This window comes from Peromyscus californicus, unplaced genomic scaffold (assembly GCF_007827085.1).
Source record: "Peromyscus californicus insignis strain IS unplaced genomic scaffold, ASM782708v3 Scaffold_13__1_contigs__length_99412109, whole genome shotgun sequence".
NCBI lineage: Eukaryota > Metazoa > Chordata > Mammalia > Rodentia > Cricetidae > Peromyscus > Peromyscus californicus.
This window is the reverse complement of record NW_026294424.1, coordinates 64,830,765-64,842,971: the sequence shown is the minus strand read 5'-3', so window position 1 is coordinate 64,842,971 and position 12,207 is coordinate 64,830,765. Positions and strand designations below refer to the sequence as shown.

Below are 12,207 nucleotides of genomic sequence, written 5' to 3'. Positions count from 1 at the left end.
GAATTTTCAGAGTATTATTTCTTCATTCTTATGAAGGTGTTGCACTTCTTGCCACTGTTGACAACAGGCTTAGTCATGGGATTTGCTGTTCCTATTCATTGAGGAAAAGATCCATACTTCTGATATTAGGATTCACCCACAGTGACTTGCACTAATTTTGAGAAAAAGTTAAGTTTATACCAACTATTTTTGTTTTTTAGTTTTGAAATTAAAATACATCATTTCCCCTTTTTCTTCCTTCCAGCTTTTCCCATGGACACCCATTCCCATTGCTGCCTCTCAAATTCATGGTCTCTGATCTCTTTTTCTTTAATCCTTCAATCTCTCTCTCTCTCTCTCTCTCCCTTACTCCCCCTCTTTCTCTCTCTCTCCTGAATATATAAATACAATTTGATCAGCTTAATGTTACTTGTACATGTGATTTCAAGTCAACTACTGTTTCTTAGTCTCTAAAATGAGAATGCCACTGTCCAAAGGCAACTCCTTATCGATTTGTAAACTAAAATGAAGAGTACATATTGAAACCCACCTAGTAATTTAAGGCAAACACAGCATGGAGGAGAAGCAAACCTTTGTTGTAAATCATTAGGAGCTGTGAGCTGTTCCTTAGCCAAAGTGACTATTAGAGACAGGTAAGGTGTGGGTGGGTGGAAGAGAAGACAAGGACATGTCCTCACACGGATGTGATGGGATGGAATAGAAGGGCAGGGCTACAGAGAATGTTGCTGTGAGCACTTGTCTGTAGGAACATTTTAGACAATGGGAAACCCGAGAGCCACACAAGAGGGTTTATACTGAATATACTAACATTGCTTATGCGTTTAGGCAAAGTCTCAAAAGTTGAACATGCAGGTAATAGTAATTAATTTGGTTACTTATCTAAATTAGAACAAATGGTAAGGTGAGAAAGCAACAGAAATCCCGGGAAAGAGTTCTAGATACCATTGAATCCTGAGTGAAATTGTGAGGTCACATTTAAGCATTATGTGTAGATACGTGAATCACAAAATAATTAATTACAACAAAAACATGGAGATGTTGTCATACTGAAAATGGACAGAGAAGAAAAGGATAGAGTCAAAATGACTTCATAACGGTTAGCATGAGGAGTGGGACACTGGAAACTATCGATGCCTTGAGGATCAGCTTTTGAGGGGAAGCTCAGGGATTGAGGGGGGAGCCACGGACCTGGTGAACTAGACACCCAACTTTACTTTTCTGAGGGAAAAGTAAAATTAAGTAAAACTTAATTCTCTGGTGCCAACGAGGGGGGCAAAACTTAACTCTCCGGGACAGGAGGACAAAAAAGGGAAAGACACTCTTGAATGCATTTCCAACATGTGAGGATCTCGCCTAGCGTGCTGATGAATGGCAAGCCTTCAGCAGATTGGAGAAACTGAAGAGGAGGTGCAGAACAGATGAGCTGCTGGACAGACAAGCAGACACACAAGGACATTTCTGAGGTCCAGAGCTTAGTTCTTCACTTTATTATTTTTACTGTTGCCTGTTCTACTCTCTTTCTCTTCTGTTCTGTTTCTCTACCCTAATGTTTCCCTTCTGTCTCTCTTGACATCTTCCTTCTCACTCACCCTGGTTTCTCCCTTGTAGCTTACACATCCCAGGAAAGTCTTTCAAGTAGTATAAAAATTATGTGATTACATTTTGTTACATTAAGTTAATGATTACATGAATACAAGTAAAAAAACAATATTTTTCATATCCCTTATATGATTAGACATTTTACATACCACAGGTGAAAAACAAGTTGTCCCAAGAAACCACATACATTCATAGCCAAGCAACTTGTTAGAGATTAACAGAGTATAAACACGCAAGGCATTTTTCTCAGCCAGTTCTTTTTCTGGCAGGCTGCATTTTGTGGTTACAAAGAAAGAACCAATTATTTTATTATTTGTCTCAAAATTAGTCATATAAAAATAGTAAAGGAATCACAAATCTAAACTTTATATATGAAAAACAACTGGTTATCTCTATTTTAAATCCTCAGGGTGCATACCAATTCATCAACAGTTTTGGGTTTTTTTTTTGTTGTTGTTTCAGGAATCTAAGGGCGCAAATGGGTACAAGTAACTAATCATCACTTTTGGTCACCAAGCCATCCTACCAAGAAAGGCAAGTCAGTCAGCATTAGCTAGGACACCACTGTTCCTGGTCTTGACCTCAAAGAGTCCCTCACTCAGCTATTAAAAGTGTGCCTTTACATTGTTTGCCAAATTTTTTTCAACCTCATAGCCACTAACAAAATCATCTTAACCTAACCTTAACTCATTATTTAAAGCTTTGTTTCAGCTATGATGCACACAGAAACCTGGGAACACACCTCCCAATATTAGGATTAAATGAACTTGAGCTAGCTGGGCTTCTGGGACACAACTGTTTTTTTTTAATCCTTAACCTAAGCCACAGTCTATATGGCCCCTCAAGAGAAACTAGCTGTGTGACATTTCCTTGTACTTATTTTCTATCCTCTGCAGACCTTGCTTTATCAGTGGTGGGAGCAACACCATATTTTGCTTTTACCTATTTAGTTCTCCCACTAAATGAGCCTCATTTATTTAAAACCCTTAATCATCAAAATTCCATTTCAACTAACATTATTATTGTATCAAATCGTGGTTTCAGTTAAACAGTACAGCTTAGGTCAAATCATCTTCATAATAATCCACAGGTAAAAACGCCCAGTAGAACTGGATATTTCCATGAGATAATCACATTAAAGGCAATGGGGATCTCCCCATGCCCATTCATACCACACAGGATACCAGAGAAAACTGGCAGCAAACATGTCCAGACACAGCAGTAGCAAGAGATATTCTGGGGCCAAAGCCCTCGGGGCCTTCCCTATCCAAGATTTGCGCATCAGAACTTTGCTTCTTATTGGGCCGACCTCCCAAACTTCCACTGCCACCTGCTGCTCCTCTGACATGACAACTGTCAGAAAACACCATGGGAAAAGTGGAGACATTAGAGAACCAGGCTGAGTTGGAGTGAAAACTGTGACGTGTGGTTGTGCTGCAGATTTGTCTTGAGATGAACCATCCAGTGGAGTATTGGAGATCTCTACTTCCTGGATCAAGAGGAGGCCTCATGATAGAAAACTGTGAGTCATACTCAGGGGTTATCACTAAAGCTAAGAAAATAAATGAGTCCTCTAGGATATATATAAAAAGCACAAATAGTTTTAAGTGAAAAGCCACACTTAGGGGTCATCAGATGCAAAAAAAAAAAAAAAAACTAATCACAAAATCGAAGAAACTGAAGTTTGTTTGCATAAATTAGAGATACAAGTTATCCTATAAATTCAAAGAAAGATAAATGATTTAAAATTGTCAGCATCATGAGAATAAGAAAGAAAAAGAACCCAAATGATGAAAACAGAGGTGTCTTACTGTGTTTGACCGCCAAATATGAATATTCTGCTTGTAGGGACTCTTCCAATGCCTTTAAAAACTAGGCCCCTGTTTGGTTCCCAGTCAGTGGATTCTTAAAGAATCACTAGGAGGTATGGCCTTGTTGAAGGAGGTGTGTCACTTGGGGTGGAAATTTAGGTTTCAAAAGCCCATGCCATTCCCAGTTAGCTCTCCTTCTCTCTGTCTGTCTGTCTGTCTGTCTGTCTGTCTGTCTGTCTCTCTCTCTCTCTCTCTCTCTCTCTCTCTCTTTCTCTCTCTCTCTCTCTGTCTCTCTCTCTCTGTCTCTCTCTCTCCCTTCAACTTGTGGATCAGATATAAACTCTCCACTACTGCCATGCCTGCCTGCCTGCTGCCATGCTCCCCATCATAATGGTCATGGACTCACCTTCTGAAACTGTAAGCAAGTGCCCAATTAAATACTGTTTTTTTATGTGTTGCTCTGATCATGGAATCTCTTCACAGAGTACAGTGACTAGGATAGCCCAGAGGCAGTACGGTGGCTCTGTCTACCCCTTTCATCCTCTAACCCAATATACAAAGTGAGCATTATTTTCAGCTTTGAAATTGAGCTGAATAGGAGATAGAAAGGCATAATTTGCCCCATGTTCCTATGAGTCACATATTTTAACAAAGCTCAACTTGGATTTTTTTTTATCACAGTGTTGAAAAGACTTTGCTTCAGTAGTATTCTTTCTCTTGCTTAAGTCATTAGCAATAATTTATGCTATAATTAAAAATGGCATTTCAACTTCTTCAAGAAAATCTTTACAATTATTTTGTTTTTTCCTTTGGTCTAGTTCTATAAATTATCAGCCAATGTTAGAAATTTGATCAAAATAAAATTAATTATTTACAATGTACACTCTTCAGAAAAACAAGAATCATTTCCTTTGTTCCCTGTTTTTTCCCCTTCTCAAGTGAACTAGATTAATTGATTCTGTTATTGCCACAATCCACTTTAGAAAAGAGGACTAGTGAGTTAGTTGAATCTGTGTTCAGTTTTCATAATTAACAATATACGAGTGAAATCTAGCAATAAATCTAGCAATAGTCTGCTGAAAAGCAGGGTAAAATCCTTTAGACAGCAATGTCCGGAAGAATATAATGTGTTCTTTAGGGTGTTACTGTCTGCATTGAGCAGGATCGGAGAACAGATTGCAAAATCTAGAATTATCTCAGTATGCGTAGGGACAGCCATGAGAATAAAGCATGGTATATATAATTACCTTACACTCTGAATTAATTTATAACTTGAAGTCTGAGGGAAAATAAATTAATTCATTTCTGGAATGAAAAAAAAATGTCTCTACTCAGACATCACTCTTGCCATCTTAAAGCAAAAGCATACCAACTAAAACATATTTCTTGTTAATTTGGATTGGGATAACATCTATTAAAATGCAAATAGCTAGGGCCCTTTAAGGCAGTGGTTCTCAACCTGTAGGTTATAACCTCTTTGGGGTAATCAAAGGGCCCTTTCATATGGGTCGCTTAACATCATCAGAAAACACAGATATTTAGGTTACAATTCATAACAGTAGCAAAATTACAGGTATGAAGTAGCAAGGAAAATAATTCTACGGTTGAGAGTTACCACAACATGAGGGACTGTATTAAAGGGTCGCAGCATTAGGAAGGTTGAGAACCACTGCTCCAAGGGATAAATATCCTAGCAGGGAAAACTCTTAAATCCATTTACTATTTTCTAACAATTACTATATTGTTACAGAAGACAAAATCCATCTGGTCTTAGAGCAGTTACAAACAAGACTTCTAAGGATCATGAAAAATGAGTAATCTTCGTGGGTGTAATGATTGGTGACAGGGAACTATCAAACTTTCGGCACACATCTGCAGATGTGAATCTCAGTTTTCTAGCATTCAATTTCTGTGCATGGATATTTTGTCCTAAGAGCTAACTGTATAGTATAACAACAGGATGGGATAGTTCAGGAAATATTTCCAAAGACAGGACTTCCAACTGTCTTATGAAACAGTAATGGACATGCATCTTGTGAATGGAAGCTTAGAGGATATGATGGATACTCTAATGATGGTGAGGAGATGTTTCCAATGGCAGATGGAACAGAGAAAGGCTTAGAGACAGATGTGGAAAATAGCTTATGGATATCAATGGAACAGAGATGTGAATGATATTAAATCTTTTTTTGAATGGGATTACTTTATTGAGAAATGTTCTTTACACTCTCTTCCCTAAGATTAAGTGATTTTTCTCCAGAGCACTGTAGATACTAAATATCCTAGACTTAAAAACAATCATTATGTTTTTCTAGACTATTTCATTGATGAGAAAATCAAAGAGGTCTAGGAAAAGCACAGTTGCTTTGAATTATGTATACATTATTTACACACATATGTTCAGAAATAATCACTGAAATTTCCTCACCCATTTCAGTTTTCTCCTTTTAGGTTGTGACTTCCTTGAATATATAGAGGGGGTTCTGAAGAAAGCAGCCAACCAGAGATCTAAGACAAAGCCTGTATGAAGATAGGATCCTCTGAGTATTAAATCTTCCTACGCAGCATTTCAATATGCAGTCAGTGTTACACATAACAAATACTGCATAAGTGAAAAGGGGGAAAGTCTTTCTGCAAATGAAAATACATTATTCACAATACTTATTTCAGAACGGAAAGATGGATTTTACTCAGGCACCTTTAGAACGGTGCAGGGTCCATGATGATAGATTTTCAGTAGGAGAGTCAGAATTTAAGCTACAATAAAACAAGCAAACATGCAGATTTACGGCCAAGGCTTGGGGTAGGGAGTCAGTGTATGGGAAATTAGAAAGTGAACATGAAGTATAAGGGAAGGTTAGCAAATATAACAGAATTCTTGCCGAAGGAAAGCTAAGTGGATCAGGTATCTCCCTGTCTCTTGAGGTAGTGGAGAAAGAGACTTGTCATCCTATAGTAAGAGCAACAATGGATGTGATGGTGGTCCAACACTCCTAGAAATTCCATCACAGAGAAAGGGAGTCCTCTTCTGAGGTGAAGTCAAGGACTTCCTTAGTATATGGCAAGTGCCAAGTCAGCTTCAGCAATATGAGACTCTGTCTCCAAACCAAACAAAAAAGGAAATATAGCATGACAAAACAAAAAGGACATAGGTGGGCAGGGAAAAGCCCAGGAGGCCTCAACCTTACCTGAGAACTTCAGACAACTAAGGATTTCTGAGAGTGAGAGAATGGTCTTCTTCAGGGAAGAGCACATAACTTGATTATACATATTGAAAAGGCTATATTTAGGAATATATACATATATATACATATATATATGTACGTGTAACAGCAGTTGTTGAAAAAGAGGCCATAAATTTGAAAAAAATCAAGGAGAGGTATATAAGAGGGATTGGAGGGAGGATAGGGAATTAGGTAATGATGTAATTATATTATAATCTCAAAAATAAAATTTAAAAAGGGGCAAAAATTATAAATGATGAAATACAGAAGATGGAATTCTAGCTAATCCACTTAAAATTTTGGCTAAGGCTCCATTTTAGTTTTAGTTGAAAAAGAGCTCAAGGTAGCGTTAGTGAGGCAAGGAGAGTTTCTTGAATATGCCCTAGGAGGATTACAAATGGATGAAGGTTTGTTCTGTTTGGAAAACACTTGGGTGTGGCACAAACTGAGGAATCTTGGTATCATCTAGACTTTTAAAAAGAACCATGGAAATAAACTGAAGTCCCACATTGACAGGGGATTTCTCCTGAAGACACAGTGTTGCTAGCCTTTTGTGCAGCTCCACAGCAGTGTGTAAGGGCACTGAAAATGAAAATTGGATTTAACTATAGCAACAAACACCATCACGTAGGGAGACAGAAAAAAAAAAACTAACTGTGGGAACAAGCTTTAGAAATGATAAAAGCTCAGTATCTTGGCAACCATTTGTGTTGGGTTATTTTTAAAAAATAGATAATATGTGCTGTTTCTAATGTATTCAGCTACTTGTGAAATGATAGCATTGTAAGGAAAGCTACTGCATGTCATCTTGACGTCATCATTTCTCAGACACAGTTCATGACCTTTATTTTTTTCTTATTTAGGTGTTTTTTTTTGTTTGTTAGTTGGCTGGTGAGGAGAAAATAATCCTTAAAGTGATATTTTACTTGACTTTTCAATTCCATTTTGCTTTACTATCTTGTCTAATCTTTAAATTTTTTTTAAGAAAAATGTCTAATGTGCCCTGATTCTATTAAAGAAAAGTTGAGAAAATATGACTGTAGTGTCCCACTGTCTTCCATGAATATTTTAGGTGGATATATTGGGATTAAATTTATTAGTCTAAGTATGCCTAAATTATTAGTCTAGATATATTTGTATGGCACAAGGCCATGTTGAACAAGAAAGTATGTAAGAAAACTTAAATTGCACAAATTTTAAGCATTCTCTTAGCCAAACACAGTACAATATTGGCTGTGCATACAGTTAAATCTGAAAAAATCTGGCCTTTGTGTGGTTCATGAGCCCAAAGTAAATAACAATCCATTATAATTCCTATGATTTACATTTTTCAAACATCATTTATATCTACCTGAAGTAGATATTTTAAGATTTGTATATGTGATTCAAACCTGACTAGCTTCCTGGGCAAGGATTCTGAATAAGAACTTAGCCTTTGGTGAGTGTCTTAGGGATTTTATTACTGTGAAGAGACTCCATGACCATGGCAACTCTTACAAAGAAAAAAACATTTAATTGAGGTGGTAGCTTACACTTCAGAGGTTCACTCCACTAGCATCATGGTGAGGAGCTTGGTGGCATGCAGACAGAAATGGTGCTGGCTATGTCTTGATCAGAAGGCAACAGGAAGTGGACTGTGTGTCACACTGAGGGAAGCTTGAGCAGAAGAGACCTCAAAGCCTGCCTGGACAGTGACATACTTTCTCCAACAAAGCCACACCTACTTCAACAGGATCACATCTACAAATAGTATCACTACTTTTGGGGGCCATTTTCTTTCAACTCACCACAGAGGTTTTCTGTTTCTTTGTTTATTCAATAATTTTCAAAAGAGGATCTCACAATAACTAAGGGTGACCTAGAGCTTTCTATGTAACTAAGATTGGCACTGAATTCCTAATCCCCTTGTCTCAGCCCCCTGAAGACTGGATTACAGGGGAACCTCACCATGAATGGCTTTTTCTGTTGAGTTCTTATATTTCCACTGTCCCTGCTCTACCTGGGCTCTGAACTTATACAAAGCAGCCAAACGACAGTTGGGAAGTTTGAGAGAAACATGGGTCTCCCTTCTTAGAGACTGAATTAGTGTATCTAAATTTTTTTTCTTAAAATTTGTGAAAATTCAGCTAGTTTTCTTATATGAGGCTGCAGTGCATCTTACTTTCCTTCATCCAGATTCCTCTCCCTCTATAATTATCACAAGTGTGTTATAAATTAGTAAATCTAAACAGGCATTACAATTCTTTTTCACACATTATTCAATTTTTTTATACAATTCATTTTCTCAGTTAATTTTATCACCTTCAAAGACCCAGTACAGTAAATGCATGCTAAGTTGATAGATGAATGAATAATATTTTATTTTTCTGCTACCATAGAGATCATTCATCTCATTTATTTGGCCTCTTTGTTTTTTCTCTCAATAGTACCCCCTAAACACTACAGTTGCCAAGGTTGGTCATTAACCTCCCTTCTCTCTATTGACAAGAGGCTCCAAAGACATTCCTTTATATCATTTTTTTTCTCTTCTCCTGTTTCTCACATGACAGGGCTAGGGATGCATGTAGGGGCGGTTTTTGTTGTTTATTTGTTTCCTGTGTAGTATATTTGTTGTGAAAAGTTCCACAGCAAAGTAATACCTAGTCTCTAGAGACATTTGGCAAGCCCTCAATTACAAACACATTAATTTTTAAAAATTTAGTGTTGCATTTTCTCTCCCTTTCTGATTATTTAGATTTTTTAAATACCACCTTTACTATCAAAACATTTGAATGACAGCATGTTCAGCACCCGCCCCCCCCCCTCTCTCTCTCTCACACACACACACACACACACACACAATTGCACACACACACACACACACACACACAATCACACATCTTACTGCACTTAACTCTTTTTTTGTTTGTTTGTTTGTTTGTTTGTTTTTTTCAAGACAGGGTTTCTCTGTGGCTTTGGAGCCTGTCCTGGGACTCGCTGTGTAGACCAGGCTGGCCTCGAACTCACAGAGATCTGCATGCCTCTCCCTCTCAAGTGCTGGGATTACTTAATTCTTACTGTAACTTTAGTAGGCACACACACACACACAATCTCTCTGTACTTAATTCTTACTGTAACTTTAGGAGACACACACATACACACATGACCATTATCATTTATTTACATATTAAAAGAGAGCAGTCTGATTAGGAATGTGACCTGCCCAGACTTGAGCTAGCTGATGATTATGAAACCCTTTAACTTCCTAAGATGCTGATTTCCCAGGATGTCTCCATATCTTTCCCAGTTTTTCCACATGCTTCCTTCATATATTTGAAAAATGTAAAACCATTAGCCATAGAATAACTTGAATACTGACCATTCCAGGAAGAACACATTACAGAGTTCCCTTATATTCTTGTTCATCCTTTGTGCTATAGGTAAGACTCCAGAATGACTCATTCATGAGAAAGCTGCATGTAGGTGTGGGGAGCTATAATGTGCAAATATGGATTGGTACTGGGCAATGCTTAATCCTAAGTATGCTGTTTCCTAGTAACTTTCATATCCCCTTTGTTTATTTTCATCTTCTCTTCTCTTATTTTCACTGCACTACGTCATTTTATGTCCACTTCCTCTCCAAAGTAAGTCAAACATTGCCAGTTGCCGGCATTTTGATAGCTGCCATTTTATCTGATCAGTCTTTGTCTTCTTTTACAGTATGGAGATGGACTACCCTTTCTTCAGCTTTCCTAGAATACACTGTAGAGATTTTTTTAAAAATAGTCTCACCTTTAGCTTGTCTGCTATTGACAGAGACAATGTTCCTGTACAAGGTGCATGGGCTTATTAAGCTATGATGGCATCCCTCTTTTTAAAAATCATCTTTATTTGCTTCTCTAAGATTTTTAAATTTATTTTCTTTATGAGGATCTGTAGAACACACATGAAAACAAGTGATCGTGTGAGGGGGCCTGTCTGAATTTATTCCTTCCTAACCCATTGGGCACAAGCATGTGGACCACTTGGACATCCAATTTCCCCACTTATTCAGCTGCTTATCTGGAAAGCATTATTTTGGCTCTAAATTCAAAGAGAGGAAATTATTTATGGCTAGTTATCAAAGCTGTATTTTTGAATAAACTCATTAATAATTCTCCCACCTCTTCTTTTGGGTCTGTTTCAGATTTCTTCTGAAATTCACAATTAGTTATTTTTGGCTCTCGGGTGTATTATTTGCCCTGTGTGTCATGCCTCTGCTAAGCTCGCCAAAACCTTTTCAGCGAGATGCCTATGGGGGTCTTGTGATCTCTAGCTAGTGAGGCACATGGTCTCCAGGCTCCCATGCCTTTCTGTATAATTATTACATGTATTTTTCTGGTGCTGACCTTTCCACCTTTTCTGCATGATTCTTTCATGCAAAGGTTTTGTTTGATTTCTTTTTCAAAGGGATAAAAAAAAAACCCAGCAGAGAACGATGGAATATTCAACCTAAAATAATTCCAATTTTAATAAATCTGTTCAATTTATGAGCTGCCTTCTACACAGCAATTTCTAGCCTCTTGATTAATTCCTTCCAATTAACATGTTACTTCTGTTTATATGACACAACTTTTCTAAAAGAAACATTCTGTGCTTTCTAATTACATTTTCTCTGCTATTTTAGTTGTCTATTTTAAAGATCTTCAGTCCATATCCAATCTTCTCTTCCCCTCAACTCCATTTTCTGTTGTTATTTTTGTCTTGGGTTTTCTTGGCTGCCTTTTCCTGATAATACAGCACTTGGTTTCATTTGTACTTTGATTTTTGCTGCTCTAGTTTCCATCTCCCTTTCTTAGTTTTTCTATCCCTATTCTCACCACAAAGTGTTTCTGTGGCCTTATGGAATATTGACTTCCCTCTTGAAAGCCCTGCTTTTACTCAGGCCCTTTTAAATCATTTTTCATATCTCTTTTAAGTTTCTCATCCACGCTCTGACATCTCCAAAGGACATCTGACCAACTCTCCCTAGACCTCCAGAAGGTCCATTCTGTTCTAATATCTCTCCCTATTTAGCATATGACTTGAGTCCTTTACTTAAAGCTCTGTACGATTCTTTATAATTTTTATTTTCAAATAAGACCTTGTAGCTATTGACTGCAAGGGGGAAAAAAAAGATAATTCTCAGAAGCTAACAGATTGGGCCAGAGATTTTTGGTTTGTCTCCCTGGCAACCTGCAAGCTTTGTGCCTAGAAAACTAATATCTCAATCAAAATGCATGCACTTTTATCACAAGTAGACGTCAGGTCACACACAGAAAGTCCTGTAAGAGAATGTTAGGAAGTGTCTGCAGCTCTCTCCAACATCCAAGTTTAATGAATAATTTTCTTTTAGTTTACAGGTTTACTGTCCTCATCTCTTGCCTGCAGGGTCAGTGAACTTGGCTTTTCTTCTCATACAGAGTAGGTATTAAACCATTTCACGTAGGATGTTTCTTCTGGCTAGGACAGTGTGACTGCTAGCCCAACATTTAATTAACTCCACAGGATACTTCAGGTCTCCGCTTGGAGCTCTTTCCCATGCTAATGTCTTAAGTTGTATGTATCTCAGATAT

General features: G+C 37.6%; 1 protein-coding gene across 1 annotated transcript in view; it reads right to left on the bottom strand.

The window, feature by feature from the left end:
* The window catches only part of LOC128108497 (actin nucleation-promoting factor WAS-like), a 246,634-nt gene that overhangs the window by 173,576 nt on the left and 60,851 nt on the right, over window positions 1-12,207 (bottom strand). The gene's annotated exons all lie outside the window — the stretch shown is intronic.